The following is a 20,506-nucleotide window of genomic DNA, read 5'->3' as shown; positions in this document are numbered from 1 at the left end:
GCAGCTGGTTTCTTTAATTTAGAATAGTTTTTAAATTTATAATTGATGGATAAAGATTAATATATTTACTACAGTCATCATTTGCTTTAGGTCTGTGTTTACCCATTATACCACCCTATAAAGATACATAGAACAAACATACGTTTGTTCTAATACATGGAGGGGCATTCTTCTATTTGCACTATTGACCACACTGATCATCCCCATGAGGATTCACTATGCTATTCAATCCCATATTTCATCCTATAGCTTTCCTTCTGATGACATATGCCATGCTAAAATTCACCTTTCAAGCACAATCATACCTACATATCAGTGCAGTTAATTATGCACTATAATTTGCTACCATCACCTCTGTCCATTTCCAAACATTTACAATCAACCTTATACATTCTGCATAAATTAAGCATCAGCTCCCCGTTCTTTACCCTCATTCTATCTTCTGGGGACCTCTAGTCTACCTAGTAACTTCATGAGTTTGCACATTATATTTATTTCATAACAGTGAAATCATACAATATTTATCTTTTTGCATCATACTTGCTTCACTCTACATAATTTCCTCAAGGTTCATCTATGTTGTCATAAGATTCAAAACTTCATTTCTTCTTACAACTAAACAATATTCCATTGTATGTGTAAACCACAATTTGTTTATCCATCCATCACTTAAATGACATCTGGATTGTTTCCATCATTTGGCAATTAGAATAATACTACTATAAATATCAATATGCAGATGTCTGTTTGTGGCCCTGCTTTCAGTTCTTTTGGGTATATACCTGTTAGTGGTATTACCATATCACATGGCTGATCTATATTTAACTTGTTTTCACAGCAGCTGTACCATTCTACATTCCCACCAAGAGTGGATAAGCATTCCTGTTTCTCCACATCCTCTCTAATAGTTTTAGTTTTCTGGTTTTACTTTTAAAAGTGGCCATTCTAATAGCTGGGAAATGATATCTCTTTATAGCTATGAATTTCATTTCCCTAATAACTATTGATGTTAAAATTTTTTCATGTGTGTGTGGTTTTTTTTTTTTCCATTTGTACTTCTTTGGAAAAATGTCTGTTCAGGTCTTTTGACCAATTTTTAATCACATTGTGCTTTTTGACATTAAGTTATAGGGTTTCTTTATATATCATGGATATTAAATCCTTATCATATATGTAATTTCTGAGTGTTTTCTCCCATTGAGTAGGATGTCTTTTCAATCTCTTGACAAAGAACTTTAAGGTGCAAAACTGTTTACTTTTGAAGAGGTCCCATCTATTTTTTCTTTTGTTTTTCATGCTTTAAGTGTGAGTTCTAAGAACCACCTCCTACCACCAAATCTCACAGATGCTTTCCTACATTATCTTCTAGGACTTTTATGGTCCTGGATTTTATGTTTAGTTCTTTGATCAATTTTGAGTTGTTTCTTTTATAGGGAGTGACATAAAGGTCCTTTTCCTTCTTTTGGTTATAGATATCCAGTTCTTCCAGCACCATTTATTGAAGACACTGTTCTGTCCCAGTAAAGTGGAATTGATAGGCTTGTCAAAAATCAGTTGATTATAGAGGTGAGGGTCTATTTCTGAAATTTTACTTAGATGCCATTTATCAGTGTGCCTATCTTCATGCCAGTACAATGCTGTTTTGACCACTGTAGCTTAGTTATGTGCTTTAAGGTCAGGAAATATGAGTCCTCCAACTTTACTCTTCTTTTTGTGGATGTCTTTAGCTCTTCAGGACCCCTTTCCCTTCCAAATAAATTTGGTAAATGACCTTAATATTTCTATAAAGTAGGCTGTTGAGATTTTGATTGGGATTACATTGAATATGTAAGTGAATTTGAGTAGAATTGACATCTTAATGATATTTAGTCTTCCATCCCATAAACACAGAATGTCCTTCCATTTGTTAATCCCTTCTTTGATTTCTTTTAGCCTTGTTTCACAGTTTTCTAAGTACAGCTGTTTTACATCCTTGGTTAAATTAACCCTTAGCTATTTATTTTATTTTACATTTTTTATATAGTAGAAGGATTTTTTTCTCAGATTGTTCATTACTGGTGTATAAAATCTACTGATTTTTGTTTGTTGATGTTGTATCCTTCCACTTTGCTGAATTTATTAGCTCTAATAGTTTTGTCATAAATGTTTTAGAGTTTTCTAAATATAGATTCATTTCATCTGTGAATAGTGAGAATTTTACTTTTTCTTTTCTAATTTAGTTACCTTTTCCATATTTTTCTTGCCTAATTGCTCTAGCTAGAACTTGTACCACAATGTTGAATAACAGTGGTGACAGCAGGCATCCTTCCTTTTTCCCAATCTTAAAGGGAAGGCTTGTAAACTTTGCTCACTGAGTACTATGTTGGCTGTGGGTTTTTCCTGTACATCCTTTATCATGTTGAGGAAATTTCTTCTCTTCCTACTTTTTAAAGTGTTTCTTTCAAGCAAGGATGCTGCATTTACTCAAATGCCTTTTATGCATTAATTGAGGCAATCATGTGTTGTTTGTTTTCCCTTTGATTTGTTAATGTGGTGTATTACATTAATTTATTTTCTTGTGTTGAAACATATTTGAATACCAGGAACAAAGCACCCTTGATATTAGTGGATAATTATTTTAATATGCTGTTGTATTCTATTTTGTTGAGAAATTTTGCACCTATATTCATTAGAGAGATTGTTCTGTAATTTTCTATTATTTTAGTATCTTTATCTGGCTTTGGTATTAGGGTGGTGTTAGTTTCATAAAATAATTTGGTAATTTTTCCCCCTCTTCAATTTCTTGGACAAGTTTGAACAGGATTTGTATTAATTCTTCTCAATATATTTGGTAGAACTCACGTTGGAAGCCATCTGGTCCTGGACTTTTCTTTGTTGTGAGATTTTTGATAACCGATTCAATCTATTTACGTGTGACTTGTTTTTTGAGATCTTGTATTTCTTCTATAGTCAATGTAGGTTGTTTGTGAGTTTTTAGGAATTTGCTCATTATATCTAGGTTGTCTAATTTGTTGTTATACAGTTTTACATCATATCCTCTAATGATGCTTTTTATTTCAGTAATGTCAGTATTAATGTCCCCACTCTTGTTTCTGATTTTATTTGCATCTTCTCTCTTTTTTTCTTTGTTATTCTAGCTAAGAGGTTTTTTAAATTTTATTTTATCGATCTTCTCAAAGAACACGCTTTTAGTTTTGTGGATTCTCTCTATTGATTTTTTGTTCTCAATTTCATTTATTTCAGGTTTAATCTGCTTGCTTTGGAATTAGTTTTCTCTTATTTTTCTAGTTCCTCTAGGTGTGCAGTTAGGTCTTTGATTTTAGCTTTTTCTTCTTTTTTAATGTAATTATTGAGAGCTATAAATTTCCCTTTCAGCCCTGCCTTCACTGCATCCCATAGGTTTTGGTATGTTGTGGTCTCATTTTCATTCATCTGAAGATAGTCACTGATTTCTCTTGCAATTTCATATTTGACCCACTGATTCTTTAAGAGTGTGTTGTTTAACCTCCATATATTTGTGAATTTCCCTTTTCTCTACCTGCTATTGATTTCCAGCTTGATTCCATTATGATCAGACTCGTTGCTTTGTATAATTTCAATCTTTAAAATTTTAAAATGATTGAGATCTATTTTTTGACCAACATGTGCCTCTATTCTGGAGAAAGCTCCATGAGCACTTGAGAAGAATATATATCCTGCTAATTTGTGGTGCAACATTCTTTATATGTCTGTTAGGTCTAGCTCATTTATCATATTGTTCAAGTTTTCTGTTTCCTTGTTGGTCCTCCATCTAATTTTTCTATATATTGATGTGAGTGGCATATTGAAGCCTCCAATTATCATTGTAGAGACAGTTCTTTCTCCCTACAGTTTTGCCAGGGTGTGTCTCACGTATTTTGGTGCACTGAGGTTAGGTGTGTAAATATTTAGTATAGGTATTTCTTCTTGGTGAATTGCTTTTTTTAATATATTATAACCTTCTGCATCTCTAATAACCATGTTGCATTGAAAGACTATTTTGTCTGATATTAGTATAGTTACCTGTATTTGTCAGGGTTCTATAGGGAAACAGAATCAATAAGAGATATCTGTCAATTATATGCGATTTTATAAGAGTCTCTCATGTGACCTTGTGGATGCACAAGTCCCGGTTCCACAGGCAGGCTGCAACCAGGGACTTATATGAAAGTCCACTGAAGGTTCTTGACAAGTTTTTGGAGATGTTGGCTGTCTAAAGACGAGCAGGGAAGTTCTCACTCAATGCTGGAATCACTTCCCCTTTTGAGGCATTTAACTGATTAGATAAAGCATCACTGATTGCTGATAGTAATCTCCCTGATGCTGTCATTATAATCAGCTGTCTGTGATTTGCCACTGCAGGAAAGTCAATGGTGACTAAAGTCCATACATGCACCTATATTACAGTTAGTCCAGTGCTTGCTTGACCAAACAACTAGGCACAATTACCTGGCCGAATTGGCACATTAGCCTAAACATCACACAACCCTTGTTCTTTTTTTTTGGTTACTGTTTGCATAAAGTATCTTTTCCCAACCTTTAACTTAGTCTATTTGTATCCTTGGGTCTAAAGTGAATCCCTTACAGACAGCAAATGAATGGCTCATTTTTTATCCATTCTCTCAGCCTGTGTATTTTGATTGGGTAGTTTAATCCATTAACAGGCAATGTTATTACTGTATAGGCATGGCATACTTCTTCCATTTTATCCTTTAGCTTTCGTATGCTATACCTTATTTTTCTCTGTCCTTTTAACCTTTTGATTGCACTTTCTGATAATTTTCTTTTCTATATTCTCCTTCAAACACCTCTCTCCTGTCTTTTCTTTTCAGTCTGCAGAACTCCCTTTAGTATTTTTTATAAAACTGGTCACTTGTTTACAAACTCTCTTAGTTTCTGTTTATCTGTGAATATTTTAAACTCATTATTGAAGGACAGTTTTGCCAAATAAAAATTTCTTGGCTGGCAGCTTTTCTCATTCACTATCTTAAAAATACCATACCACTGTCTTGTTGCCTCCATGGTTTCTGGTGAGAAATCCACAGTAAGTCTTACTGACTGTCCCTTGTATGTGACAGATCACTTTTCTCTTGCTGCTTTTGGAATTCTGTCTTTATCTTTAGTATTTAACATTCTTTTTTTTTTTTTTTTTATTTTTAAATGAAAACATTCATTCAGATAATAATTATCACAATTCAAACAATTTAAGTTACATATGGAATTCTCTACCATGTTATTTTCATTCATATAACACCTTTTCCTCCTTCCTTTCCCCCAAGAATTCTTCCAAATTAGTATTTAACATTCTGAGTAGCATGTGTCTTAGATTTATTCTGTTTGGAGTACATGGAGATTCTTGGATATGTATATGCATGTCTTCATAAGAGTTGGGGAATTTTCAGCCATTATTTCCTCAAATATTCTTTCTGATCCTTTCCCCTCTCTTCTCCTTTTAGGACTCCCATGACATGTATGTTGGTATGCTTCATGTTATTATTCAGTTCCCTGAGCCACTGATATAATTTTTCACATTTATTTCTCTATTTGCTCTTCTAACTTTTAAAATCTTATCTGCTCTGTCTTCTAAATTACTGATTCTTTCTTTTGCCATTTCTAATCTGTTGTTATATACATTTAAAGTATTTTCTTTGAGGTACTGGGAGTTGGCGTTTGAACCCAGGACCTCATATGTGGAAAGCCAGTGCTCAACAACTGAATCACATCCACTCCTTTTTAAATGTATTTTTAAAATCTTATTCATTGTGTCTTTCATTCCAAAAGTTTTACTTTTCTATTTAAGCATTCAAATTCTTCTTTTGCTCACCCAGTATTTTCTTAATATCTTTAATCTCTTTAGCTATCTTTCCCTTCAACTCCTTAGTTCATTTAGAAAATTTGTTTGACTATCCTTGATTAGTTGTCTCAAATCCTGTGATATGTTCCTTTGACTGGGCCATATCACCCTGTTCCTTAATATGGCTTGTAATTTTTTGATAATGTCTTGGCATCTGATTATGATGGTGAGATAACTCTGATGATCTCTTTCTTTCTCTTGCCTAGGACTTTTATGGTCTGTGTCTTTGCATTATGGATCTTCTTTGATTCTTATTTCAATTTATTCTAGGCTTTTATATTGCCCCCTTTTAATGGACCAAAACAGAGCCAAGGACCCATTAATAAAGTGAAGACTAGTTTCTAAGGACCTTGGGGAGGGAGGCAGTAAATGTACCAAAAATCCTCATTTATTTTTATTCCTGGAGGTGCACTTTCCTGTCCTGTCAGCAGAAGGCACCCTTAAGCAAACCTCTCCACTCATACCTTAGTGGGGAATATGTTACCTGGAGGCTTTGTTCCCTGGAATCACATCTAGGTGGACAGCGAAGATCTAATGCCTGGGAAAGATCCCCCTCAGGTGTGTTATTTGTAGCCAAGTCTATGCATTCAAACTTGCTCATCCGAAGCAACTATCCTCCCTCAGCAAACCCTCCACTCATGGTCAGTAAGTGGGTTGTTTGAGAAGGCCAGATATCTTTAACTGTCTGCTGGCTCTTGGTTGAAGACAATGGCACAGACCTGGCTGGGAAGAGTAGAAATTGTGATATCTATCAGATGAAATTCACTGGCCAAAAGCCAGATCAACAGTGGGCTGTGTCCCTCCCTCTACCCTTTCCTGAGGAAGTGGATTCCTGCCGGCTTTTCAGTCTGGAGCTGCTCACCCGGGACAGGAGGAACCAAAGCTGTCTGATCCAAGGGTGAATGTTGGGTACCAACAGCAGCAGCTGCCCAGGTTACTCACAGATCTTTACCACAGAGTCTCCTTCTCTTTGTCCCTCTCTCTTTTAGGTACTCCCAGTCATCCCCTGGTCTCTGGAGCCCTAAGACAGTTATTCTGGGCAGTCTCTGCCTGTCTTCCAGCTGTTTTTATGAGAGAGAAGACAGCCTGTAATTATCTAATCCTCCATCTTTCAGGAAGTTTGCTTGTTTTTTAAGTACCTATTGCTACATTTTCCCCTAATGCTCCAAATATCTGTAAAATGTCTATTAATAATTTCTCCAAATGCTCAAAAACACCATGTAATCTATTGATATACTCTTCTTAGAAGTCTTTTTCTGAGACTTCAATTCCCACTTTTCCAGCATGGAATGATTCTTCTTTAGACCTGTTGCATAGCTGTTAATTTGGGACTTCCTTTGACTATTTCAGGCTTACATCTCCTTTGCCCTGGGTCCCATGTCTTCCCCCCTTATTTACTCCTTTTTTTCCTGAAGTACATTCTCAAGAAACTTTCTCAGTTAGAGAAAGAATATGTAAATTTCTAAGGCCTTCTATGTCTAAAAATGTTTATTCTACCTTGCACTTGATTGATAGTTTTGTATTAGTCAGGGTTCTCTAGGGAAACAGAATCAACAGGAGATATCTGTAAATAGTATGAGCTTTTATAAGTCTCCCTTGTGACCGTGGGGATGTACAAGTCCAGGTTCCACAGGCAGGCTGCAAACCAGGGACTCCGATGAAATTCCAATGAAGGTCCTCGGTGACATTTCAGGAGATGATGACTGTCCAAAGATGAGCTGGGAATTCTCTCTGAATGCTGAAACCACTTCCCCTTTTAAGGCTTTCAACTGATTGGATAAAGCGTCACTCGTTACTGACAGCAGTCTCCCTGGTAGATGTAGATGTAATCCGCCATCTATGCAGTAAACTCACTGATGACTAAAGCCCATAAATGTCCTTGTATTACAGTTAGCTCAGTGCTTGCTTGAACCAAACAACTGGGCACAATTACCCGGCCAAGTTGACACATCAGCCTAACCATCAAAGGGTTGATATAGAATGGAAGGTTGAAAATATTTATTATCTGGAAGTCTTCTTTCTGGCTGTTCATCATCTTCTGAAAAGAACACTTCAATTCCTTGCCTGAGGCTGTTTGTTGTGTCTGACTGCCTATATTCTGGGAGTAAGGTGAAGGATGAGGCCCCACACTTTAATAATTGAACTTTTACTTTATTCCCCTTTAAGCTTATCCCTCATTCAAATTTTTTGCTTCACTTGGCATCCTACAGGTAAGATGTTCTCACATTCAAATTCTCCAGAGAGAAAAGTGCCTTTATCTGGGGGAGCTAGGGTCATCTCATCAGAGAGGGTGGAGAATAATCAATCCCTGATACTAGCCAGACATCGTACATCCACTTTCTGTATTATTTAATAACCTTTTTCTTAAGTGTCGAGACTCTCAGAAGTCCTACAGAATGAATTGGTTTTTTCCTCATCAGCATCCCCATCATAAGCACTTAGGTTTTAACTTCTTTTGCCCTAGTAAATAAACTATCTTTCTCCTATCTTTGAGAAGTGCATGAAATTTCTGCCTCTCTTGCCTTATCTCCTGCTCTTTTTATCGTATTGATTTATACCTCAGTCACTCACAGAGCTCTTTGAAGAGATTAGGAGTATGGCTCATGGATCCCCTCAGTCACCTTAGCCGAAGCCAAAAATAGAGATGGGATTATCCAGGAAAGAACCGTGGTAACCTCCTACCTAATGGAGTAAATTCCTGTGACATACATAGGAGATTCATAAAGTTTTTGAGAATGTTATATCAGAACAAGTACTGCCATCTTGGACTGAAAGGACTAGAGTGAAGATGAAATAAAAGAATGCTGTCAGAATCCTGAAATTTTGTAGGCAAGAAACATGTGGATAAAACTACTCAGCTTCAATTCCTGCTACCCTTAATAAAAAGGAAATATGACCCAAAGGGAAGACAATTGACCCAGATGGTAGACCTGCCCCCCCAGAGCTGGGAGCCACAGAAATTTATTCTCAGGCTGTAAAACCTAATGTAGTTTTCATAGCTGCATTTTGAATTTTGGGGGGACAGATAGCTCCTTTTTCTCCATTTATTTTCCTCTATTTTGAATGGGAATGTCTATAACTTTTATCTTATGTCTGTCTACTATTGTATTTTTGGGAGCATATGACTTGTTTCTTGAGTTTCAGAGGTTCCAAGACAGTGAGGAGTTTTGCCCCAGGATGGACTATACAGAAAGATTCACTGCCACCTAATTTAGGTGCTATAGATTAAGAGAGTTAGAACTTTCAAGTTGATGAGACTTGGATGTGAGTTTGGATGTAAGTGGATAGTGTAATGAGGTTGAGACATTTGTGAACCTTGACTTGGGGTGAATATACTTTGCTTGTTTGATGATCATAAATCTTTAGGGGCCAGAGGGAAGACTGTGGTAGGCTAAATAGTGCCCTTCCCCCAAAGATGCCCACATCCTAATTTCTGTAACCTGTAAATATGTTACCTTACATGGTAAAACAATCTTTGTAGATGTGACTCAGTTAAGGATCTTGAGATGTGGGGATTGTGTTGATTTATCCAGGTGAGCTCAATGTAATCACGAGGGTCCTTAGGAGAAGGAGGCAGTAGGTTTAGAGTTAGTACAGTCATACCTTTGTACTTGACTCCTTCGAAACATGTTGAATTTGATACTCAACACATTTTGACAGGAATATTTTATCCCGGTACTCATCATTTGTTTGGTATTGGAAACATAAGCTAGAACTTGTTGGTGTCAGTTGCCTCGTGACTCACATACTTTCCAGCTGAAACAAAGGATCACTCGTTAGTCTCACAGTAGCTTTTGCCCTTTGCACATCCCATTTCAGGGTTATCTGAGCTTTTGTGGTCATTTTGTGTTGATTTGAAATTTTTTCTCATCATGGGTCATAAGAAAATGAGCAGAGATAGTGCTGAGCAGAAAAGAAAATTACTTCAAACCACCATTGAACAAAAAAACAAATAATAGGTAAATATGAGAGCAGTATTCATATTACTAATCTTACTAGGGAATATGATATGCCTAGAACAATGGTCTCCACCACCATTAAGAATAAAGAAGCAATAAAAAGAAAAGGGCTGATGTTGCCAAAGGAGTTAAAGCAGTAACAAAGCACTGTTCACAAACATGCTAGGAAGTTGAAAAGCTGTTATTAATTTGGGAAAACGACAAGCTGTGAGCAGTGAATCAGAAGCCATGATTTGTGATAAAGCAAAAGTGTTGCATGCCAATCTTTTGAAAAACAAGCCAGAACTGAGTGATGAGAGTGCTGAAGTTTTTAAGGCCAGCCATGGCTGGTTTGATAATTTAAAAAAGAGGACAGGCATGCATAGTGTTGTGAGGCATGGCAAAGGCAGCGAGCACTAATAAAAAGGCTGCTGATGAATTTGTCAGTGAAATTCAGGACTACATAGAGGCTGAGGGTTTTATTTCCCACCAAGTTTTTATTTTTAATTTATTGAAGTGTACCATTCATACTTATTATTTTTTAAAGATTTATTTATTTATTTATCTCCCCTTGCCCCCCACCCCGGTTGTCTGTTCTCTGTGTCTATTTTCCATTCATACTTAAACCTACACAAACAGTAAGTGTATAATAATAATAATTGTGACCTCACAAAATGAACATACATAACATCATATAGGTCTCTTGTACTTCACCCTACCTACCGATATCTTGTATTGTTGTGAAACATTTTTTCTCTTTCTTTTTTTCTTCTCTCTTTATCTTTTTTAAATGGTATGTTAAAAAAATATCCCACACATGACACCCGGGGATGAGCCTCCCTGGCAACGAGGGACCACTATCAACTACCAACTGATGATGCAACTGGAAAATGACCTTATACGGAAGGTTCAATGCGGATCAGCAGAATATCCATGTCTACATAAAATACCATGACTTTAAAATGCTGTTTGACCTAAAGTAAGGGGGAAATGGAAAGGAGAAATGAGTTTATATGGCTACGAGTTTCTAAAAAAGAGTCTGGAGGCTGGCAGAAGGTTTGCCCTCATGCACAACTGAGCAGAGTCAGAGAGACAGATAAAGCAGATACAACCCCCAGATATTGGTTCCTTTGAGGGCTAAAGAGACCCATGGGAGTTATGGTCATGGCCGATGGGGTTAACTACCAGGGCAGATGGCCCCTCTTTGGAAATGGTGTTTATGTGTGATGAATCTGGACTCAGATGGGATCTCCCTTCATAAGACTTTCATGCTAATGTGCCGGAGGTGCAGTTAATGTTGGGGTTTAAGATATATTTAGGGGATTTGAATCTCTGGACTGACAATGTGATAGCCAGATCCTGAGCCTCAACAGACTCCAGCACCTACAATCTGATTTATTGGACTTACCACACTCAGCTAAGATGGAGGTGAAGAAGGACAACCACCACACCATGGAGCCTAGAGTGATTACAACTGAAAATGGGAGGATTGCATCCAGCATCCAGGTGGAATCTGAGCCTCCTCTTGACATAAAGGTGCAATGGACACAACCAATCCAGTGTCCACATAGAAGAGGTGGCATTGGATTGGGAAAAGTGGACATAATGGACAAAGGGTATGGGGAAAGGCAGGAAGAGATGAGAGGTGGAGGCGTCTTCGGGACATGGAGCTGCCCTGGATGGTGCTTCAGAGGTAATCACCGGACATTGTAAATCCTCACAGGGCCTACATGATGGAATAGAGGAGAGTATGGGCCATGATGTGAACCAATGTATATGAGGTGCAGAGGTGCCCAAAGATGTACTTACCAAATCCAATGGATTTGTCATGATGATGGGAACGAGTGTTGTTGGGGGGGGGAGAGGGGGGGTGGGGGGGTGGGGTTGAATGGGACCTCACATATATATTTTTAATGTAATATTATTACAAAGTCAATAAAAAATAAAAAAATTAAAAAAAAAAATCCCACTCCTCCCACATCAACAACCTCTTTCATCATAGTGGGACATTCATTGCATTTGGTGGTCCCATACATCAACTCACCACCAATGCTTTCCATTGTTGTGAGATATTTGTTACAAATTATGAAAGAATATAGTAGAAATCTTACTACTAACTATAGTCCATATCTTATATTTGGTGTATTTTTCCCCCAACTCACCCTATTATTTTTTAAATATATTTTTATTACAGAAGTTGTGAACTTATAAAACAATCTTGCACATGTACAGAATTCCCATGTAACACCCCTCTATCAACACACCACACTTTAATGGAAAATTTGTTACAGATTATGAGATAATATCATTAGAGTATTCCACTAACCATGGTCCATAACATATTTGGCACACTTTTTCCATACCTCCTGTAGCAGTTTGATATTATTTATGAATTCCAAAAACTGTTATTGGATTATGTTTGTAAGCTGGACTGTCTGAGGCTTCACTTTTACTTGATTAAATTATGATTAGGGCTTTGATTAGGCCATGTCAGTAGGGTGTTGAGTCCCTGTCCCTTTGTGTGTGGGAACTGACAGATAAAAGACATGGCAAAGGACAGAGTTGAGTGTTTAGATCCTGGAGCATGGGAAATAAACATATAGTGAAGCAGATACATGAGTAAGGAGAGAAGGCTTAACTGGACAAGCAGAGGCCCCAGGAAGAGAGACGAGCCATTTTCTTGATACTCTACAGCTGGTCTTGTGGAAAGAGCAGCGGTGCTGAGCCTGTAGAGAAAAAAAATCCCGGGAATAGAGGAACCCAGGAAGTCTGAACAACTGGCCTTGTGGTGAAAGCACAGCTGCTGAGCCCAGAGAGCAAAGAGACCCAGGAAGAGAGGAAGCCAGGAAGCCTGAACTCTTGGAAGATGTTGCCAAGCCATCTTGCTCCAAAACATGGCAACAGACTTTGATGATGGAATTAATGTATGCTTTATGGGCTTGTGACTGTAAGCTTCTATCCCAAATAAATACTTTATAAAAGACCGTTGATTTCTGGTATTTTGCACCAACATCCCTTTGGCTGACTAAAACACCTCCCCATTATCAACACCGTTCATCTTTAGCATAGATGCATGAATATTATGGTATTACTGTTAACCACACTCCAAAGGTCATTCCATTTGTAGTATTCCCAAGCTTCTCCACATTCCCACCATCCTGCCATAATGACATATATCTGCTCTAGCCCACAAAGGACACAGTTGCATTTGTACTATCAACCACAATTCTCATCCACCTCTGGGTTCAGTCTCTAGATTGTTCTTTGTCTCTCTTTCTTTTTTTCTCTATTTTTTTTAAAGGTTATATTAAAAATATTTTAGTGGTGTCCATATACCCCCTGCCCCCTTCACCCCACTCCTCCCACATCAACAACCTCTTTCATCATCGTGGGACTTTCATTGCATTTGGTGAATATTTTGGAGCACTGCTGCACCACATGGGTAATGGTTTACATTGTAGTTTACACTCTCCCCCAGTCTACCCAGTGGGCCATGGCAGGACATAAAATGTCCAGCATCTGTCCTTTCAGTACCACCCAGGACAACTCCAGGTCCTGAAAATTCCCCCACATCATATCTCTTTTTCCCTGTCCCTACCCTCAGCAGCAACTGTGGCTACTTTCTCCACATCAAAATTGACTTTTACATCCCTTAACTACCTTTCCAGCCACATTTCCATTTATAAACTAGCTGTTACTCACTATAATGTGTTACTACCAACTCTGTACATTTCCATACTTTTACAGTAAAGTTAATTAAAACTTCTATGTACATTAAATATCAGTAGTCCATCTCATTTGTCCTCTTATGTCCTTTAAGAATCCATGAATGACCTACCATAAGATCTTGAAGAGGTTTTCCTAAATTTTCTTCTAAAAGCTTTATGGTTCTTGCTTTTATATTTAGGTTTTTGATCCATTTTGAATTAACTTTTGTATAAGGTATAAGATAGGGGTCCTCTTTCTTTCTTTGAGCTATGGATATCCAGTTCTCTCAGCACCATTTGTTGAATGAACTGTTCTGCCCAAGCTGGGTGGGTTTGACAGTCTTGTCAAAAGTCACTTGATCACGCATGTGGGGGTTTGTTCCTGAGCCATTAGTTAACACCGTTGGTCTATGTGTCTGTTTTTATTCCAGTACCATGCTTTTTTTACTACTGTACCTAAGTAAAATGATGTACAACCTGGAAGTGAGAGTCCTCTACTTCACTTTTTCTTTTTAAGATGTTTCTGGCTATTTGGGACTACTTGACCTTCCAAATAAATTTGATAATCGTGTTTTCCATTTATTTAAAAAATGCTGCTGACATTTTTATCAACCTTGATAAAAATACATTTATACAGCTTTGAGTCTGTATATCAATTTGTTTAGAATTGACTTCTTAATGATATTTAGTATTGCAATCCGTGAACATAGAATGTTCTTCCAATTATTTAGGTCTTTTTAAATTTCTTGTAACAATGCACTGTATTTTTCTAAATGCAAGTGCTTTATATCATTGGTTAAGTTTATTCTCAAATATGTGATTACTTTATTCACAATTGTAAATGGAATTTTTTTTCCTGACTTCCTCCTTAGATTGTGCTTTAATAGTGTATTTTAAAGTCTATTTCATCTGATATAATTATAGCTACTTTGGTGTTTTTTGTTTTTTTGTTTTGTTTTTTTTTTGTTTTTTTAATGAATGTGTGGAATATCCTTGTCCAGCCCTTCACTTTAAATCTATTGGTATCTTTGGGTCTAAGGTGAATTTCTTATATATAGCATAGAGGTGGCTTATATTTTCTTACCCATTCTGCCAGTCTGCATCTTTTAATTGGGGAGTTTAATCCATTAATATTCAATGTTATTACCATAAAGGCATTTCTCATTTCACCTATTTTGACCTTTAGGTTTTATCTGTTCATTTTTTCCATTCTTTTCTTTAACTCTTCTTTTGTATGTTTGCTTTAAGGAGGCCACTTCTTCAAGTTCACCAATCCTTTCTTCTACCTCCTTAAATATTCTATTACATAACTCCAATGTATGTTTTATTTCATTTATTGCACATTTCATTCCCTAAGATATGTTATTTTTTCTTTCTATGTATGCTTTCAAATTCTTCTTTGTGTTCATCCAATGTTGTCTTAATATCCTTAATCTCTTTAGTCATCTCATTGAATTTATTAAGGAGATTTGTTTGAACATCTATTATTAGTTGTCTCAACTCCTTTTTGTCATCTGGAGGCTTATGTTTTTCCTTTAACTGGGCCATATCTTCCTGTTTCTTGGTATGGATTGTCATTTTTTTGATGTCTTTGTATCTGGCTTACTAAATGCATTTATTCTCGGTGCAGTTTCTCTTTAGTTTAGGGCTTTCTTGCCCTTTCTCCCTTGCTGTTTGTATAATAGGAGCAAAATATGTAGTTAGTGCTGTAAGCTGTGGAGGTTCAAGCTGCCTTCATTGACCCAGGCACCGTTGAAGCTCTCCCAATTTTCTCCTTTGCCAGAGGTAGGGACCAAGCCACGGTCACCAAGTCATGCAAGGCTAGACTATAGTTGCTCAGAGAGACTGATGAAGCTTCATGTCCCTTCCTCCCTTGCTTGGGGTGGGGATGGAGCTGCAGGTGTGGGCAGCAGTCTGTGCTTTGTGGGTCCAAAATGACCACAGTTGCCCGATCTTCAGACTATTCAGTCTGTGCCAGCCGAATGCGCCTATTGTTACCCAGAGAGGCTGGAGTAGGGCCTGCCAGCTTCCTCCCTGCCAGAGGTGAGGCAGAAGCCTAGGCTAGGACTGCACTCTAATCTTGGTGGAAAGAAGCCGGTCCCTAATGTCACTAGTTCTTAGTCAGCCCTGCTTCCCTTCCTGCCAGGGGCAGAGTCAAAATGGTGGCTACTGTCCTCATTCAGACTTGGACAGGTTCAAACTTTTAGCTGTTCATAGGATTGTACATTAGCCAGCTGAATTTACTAATCAGTAGCTGAAGTCCATAGCCAACCATCTCTTCTTCTTCTGTTTTTGGGAAACAGAGTTTCCCAATCCAGCCCCGCAATAGCTCCTGAGGCAGGTTGCACTTCCAGAGTAGGATGATCACCAGCCTCCATGGTGTAGCCTGTAAGAGGCTGGTGCAGGTTTCCCCAGCTTCCTCCCTTCTAGATGTGGGACTGGGGCATAGGCTAGAGCTGCAGTCTGATCTGGATGGAAAGAAGCTGGTCCCCTACCAAAACTGTGATTTTCAGTCTGCCATGCTTCCCGTCCTGTTGGGGGTGGATTTAAAATGGCAACTCCCAGCCTCTTTCTGAGTTGGCCAGGTTCAAATTTTACCTGTTTTTAGGATTATACTTTAGCCTGCTGAATTTACTAATCAGTAGCTTAAGTTGGTGCCCAACCGTTCCTTCCTCCCACGTTTTTTGGGAAGTGGAGCTTCCAATTCCAGCCATGGAAGAGCTCCTGATGTGGCGTGTGCCCCTAGTGAAGGATGGGCACTGGCCTCTGTGATGTGGAAATCCTCTCTGCAGATGGGTAGTCTCCTCCTTCCATTCCTTCAGTGATGTTGCAGGATGCTCATTTGGTCTCCTGGAGCACCCAAACAGGTGCTTTAGATAGCTCTGGGTGATTACTAACTGCCTTTAGCAAGAGCTGACTCTAGAAACTCCTTAATTTGCCACCATCTTGCTTGTTGTCTGCCCCACCAAATTTTTAGCTGTGATGAGCCAGTTTTTTTGGAAAAAAAGTGCTGAGTAGGACCTATATCACAAAGAGGAGAAGGCATTACCAGGCCACAAAACAATGAAAGACAGGCTCACTCTGTTGTTGTGAGGGAATTCTAGTGGGGACTTATAACTCAAGCCTCCTCTACTCTTCTATTATAGTGAAAACCTATGAGTTTTCAAGAAGTGTAATGTCATAGAAAGCAAACTCCATTAGATGTGGTGGGCAAACAGAAAAGCTTGGTCACCAGGTAATTTTTCATTGAGTGGATAAAAGATGTGTTTCGTCCTTCAGTGAAAAAATATTTTCTGTAGAAAGATTTGTCTCTGAAAGCTCTCCTACTTTTGGAAAATGCACCTGGCCACCCTTCATGCTTGGAGGATGACTTACTGGTGGCATTCTGCTTCATTACTGTAAGGTTCCTTCCCCGCAGCACTACTCCTCTCATCCAGCCCATGGACCAGCAGGTCATTTCAAACTTCAAAGTTTGTACACAAAGGTGCTTTTCCAGAGGTGCTTTGAGATCACCTCTGACACCTAATTGAATCTCAAAGAATTGTGAAAGGAGCATTTCAATATCTTGCACTGCCTTAACCTTATTGACAAGTTCTGTAACAAAATCTCTAATAGGACAGTGAATCTGGCATGGAAGAATTTGTGGTCAGAAGCTGTGACCAAAGTGACTTCCAAGGGTTTGAGGCTGATCACAAGCCTGTAGGTACAGAGGGAACGGTTATGCAAGATATTGTATCTTTGGGCCAATCCATGGGTCTAGAGGTCACCGCTTCTGATGTTGAGGAGTTAGTGGAGGAACATCATGAATAGCTCAGCACTGAGGAACTGCAGAACTACAGAAGGAGCAACAGGAGGTGGCTGAAGAGATTTCTTCAGGTGAGTAGGAGATAAGGGAGGATGTTCCCAGTTCCTTGATAAGAGAAATGGTGCAAAATGGACAGAAGCTCAAAACTTTGTGGAGAAGTACCATCTGGACAAAGCCCTGATAAGCAGAAATGTGAATTTATTGAATGACCAAACATTTTCACACTTTCACGGAATTCCAAAAAGACAGAAGCAGTCCTTGTTGGATAAGATTTTAGTGAGGGTGACAGTGTGTCAGAGCCTGTGTTGCAAGTTGAAAAAAGGCAGAAAAGAGAAAGAACACCCGAAGTACAAGTGTCCAGGATCCTATTGAAGGGGGTTCTCCTTCCAAGCAACACTCCATGTAACCTTTCCTTCTCACAACTCTCCTCCCACCATCCCGTTAGGCCATAGAGTCTTCTCAGTACAGATAAAGTGAAGGGTGTCTTTTATGTAATCTGAGTATTAATTTTTAGTTTTTTTTCCCATGTAAAGTAATGATATAAAACCCTATCTATTTGCATATTGCCTTAAATATGTGCATTGTCTTTGGTTTGGGAACACATTAAACTTATTTACATTATTCCTTATAGGAAAAATTTGTGTGGTACTCGTTGTTTTTGATGTTGTGCCTCCAGGAAGCAATTAATGACGCATACTGAGGTACCACTTTGTAGTAGTAGATATGAGGATGGAAGCCAGAGGTTCAAGAAAAGTGAGGAAGGGACTATGAGTCAAGGGATACAGGTGACCTTTCGAAGCTGTTAAAGGCAAGGAAATAGATTATGTCCTGAAGTCTTGAAGTAGTGCAAACCTGCTGATACATTGATAGCAGATATCTGACATCCATAATTGTAATAGAATAAACGTGTTTTGTTTTAAGCCACTAAGTTTGTGGTTGTTTGTTAGATCAGCCATAGAAAAATAATACAGATTTTAATACATTTTAATGGGATTTGTGGAGTGATTAGAGAAAATAAGCCCGTGTTTTTAATTTCCTAATATTTTAACTAAAATTCATTATTATAATTATTAGAAAATACATTTAAACTATTTCCCCTTTGAATAACCCTATCTGTCCTTTTTACTATAGCTTAAGATCTTACCACTTCTGTGAAACCTTTTTTACTTCTTAGTAAAAATTGAATTATCTTCTTTGAACCACTGTAATATTTACTGTCATTGGTACTTAATTTTATACTTAAACATATATGGCATTAGCGTCATCTCTAAAGAAGTCATATATTAACTCTTCAATCATTTGTTAGCATATTTAAACATATTGAATATCTGTTATTACCCAGCACTATGCTGAGTGTTCAGATCCAAAATTCACAGAGGAATCCAAGGAAAAAATTCTGCCCTGAAAAGCACACATAATTCCCACCAAATTGTAATTTCCTATTAACTAGTAAGTCTGTGTCACTAAATTGTCAGTTCCCTGAAGGCAGGGCATTTTATTTTTCTATAATATACTTGATATAATATTAGAATCTTAGAAAATCTTTGATCAAGAAAAAAGGAGGCCAAAAGGAAAGGAAAAATGTAAAATAACCTCTTCTAAGACAGGAGAAATATCTTTTTTTACCCTACAATCACCCTGTAATCAAAAAGCCATCTAGCTAATATCTTCCTAAAATATTCTATTAGACTAATTTCTTCCTTTTTGTGAAAACTCTAAACAATGACAAAATTTAACTAAAATCCATTGAATAGATTTAAATTAGATTGAGTCACCTTGGTTCCAGATCTGTGTGTTATAATTAAAACATTTGCAGTCATTCTCATTGATGGTAATTTAGAAATTTTGATTTAGTCTTTTATGAAGGTGATATGTTTAAAGTCAAAGTGCCTAAAATACATTTTATATTTTCTCCATTGACCTTTAAGAAATTCAGTTAGGCAATTAATGTCTATAATTAATGAAGTTAGTGATCTTAGTTCTTACACAGCAGAATCTCTATGAAGATGCTTCATACCTATTAAATAAGGAAAAAAATTAAAAATGCTTTAATTTTCAGTACATGCCCTTGGTTCCCATGGAAACAGTTCAGTAAAAGTAGTTTGAAATGTTACATATTATTTAATATATTATATTCATATAAATATTGCCAGAAGATATGTCATACCTGTTCAATTATAAAGTATCATGCGAGTTAAGCAAAGGAATATATTAAATTGAAAGTCGTGGCTCATCACTTTTGACACTGCTGGCCTGAAAGGAACTTCAATGAGAATCTCAAGGACTGTCTTAAAAAAAAATCAATACCTTCAGTAGAGAATGCACTGATTTTATTAGTGAGGATTCTTATAATTGTACTATTCTCTTCTATCAAAAATGCCTGCAATAAATGACTACAGAACTTGAATTTAGCTTAGACTTTTAGGGGATATCAATTCAAAATTGATTTACATTTATTCTTTTTGATTTAGTTAGAGGATCAGGAAAAGTGGGTAGATCCCCAATGAAAGAGGGCATTGGCTTTGTGTTATAATGTACAGGTACAAAATTTAAACCACTCTGTTGAATAGTTTTTCACGTTCAACCTCTTCCATATATTGCTGACCAAGCTCACTTATTAAGCCCAAACATCTAGATGATTTATATCACTAAGAATTCTCATTTTGTAACTTTACAAATCTTATGGTTTTGAATAACACTGTTAGAGGGGACTTTAAAGACAAAGTCCCTGAGCGCAGGGCATTTTATATTCCTCTAATATACTTGACACAATATTAGATTCTTAAAAAATCTTTGATCAAGAAAAAAAGAGACTGGATAGATTCCACATGGATACTGGATGCAATCCTCCCACTTTCAGTTGTAGGCACTCTAGGTTCCATGGTGTGGTGGTTGTCCTTCTTCAACTCCATCTTAGCTGAGTGAGGTGAGTCCAATAAATCAGATTGTAGGTGCTGGAGTCTGTTGAGGCTCAGGGCCTGGCGATCACATTGTCAGTCCAGAGATTCAGATCCCCTAAATATATCTTAAACCCCAACACCAACTACAACTCCAGCATAGAGGTGCAATGGACACAACAAATTCAATGTCCACAGAGAAAAGGTGGCATTGGATTGGAAATGTGGACATGGTGGCTAATGGGTATGGGGAATGGCAGGAAGAGACGAGATGTGGAGGCGTCTTT

This window comes from Dasypus novemcinctus, chromosome X (assembly GCF_030445035.2).
Source record: "Dasypus novemcinctus isolate mDasNov1 chromosome X, mDasNov1.1.hap2, whole genome shotgun sequence".
Lineage (NCBI taxonomy): Eukaryota > Metazoa > Chordata > Mammalia > Cingulata > Dasypodidae > Dasypus > Dasypus novemcinctus.
This window is presented reverse-complemented; position numbering follows the sequence as displayed.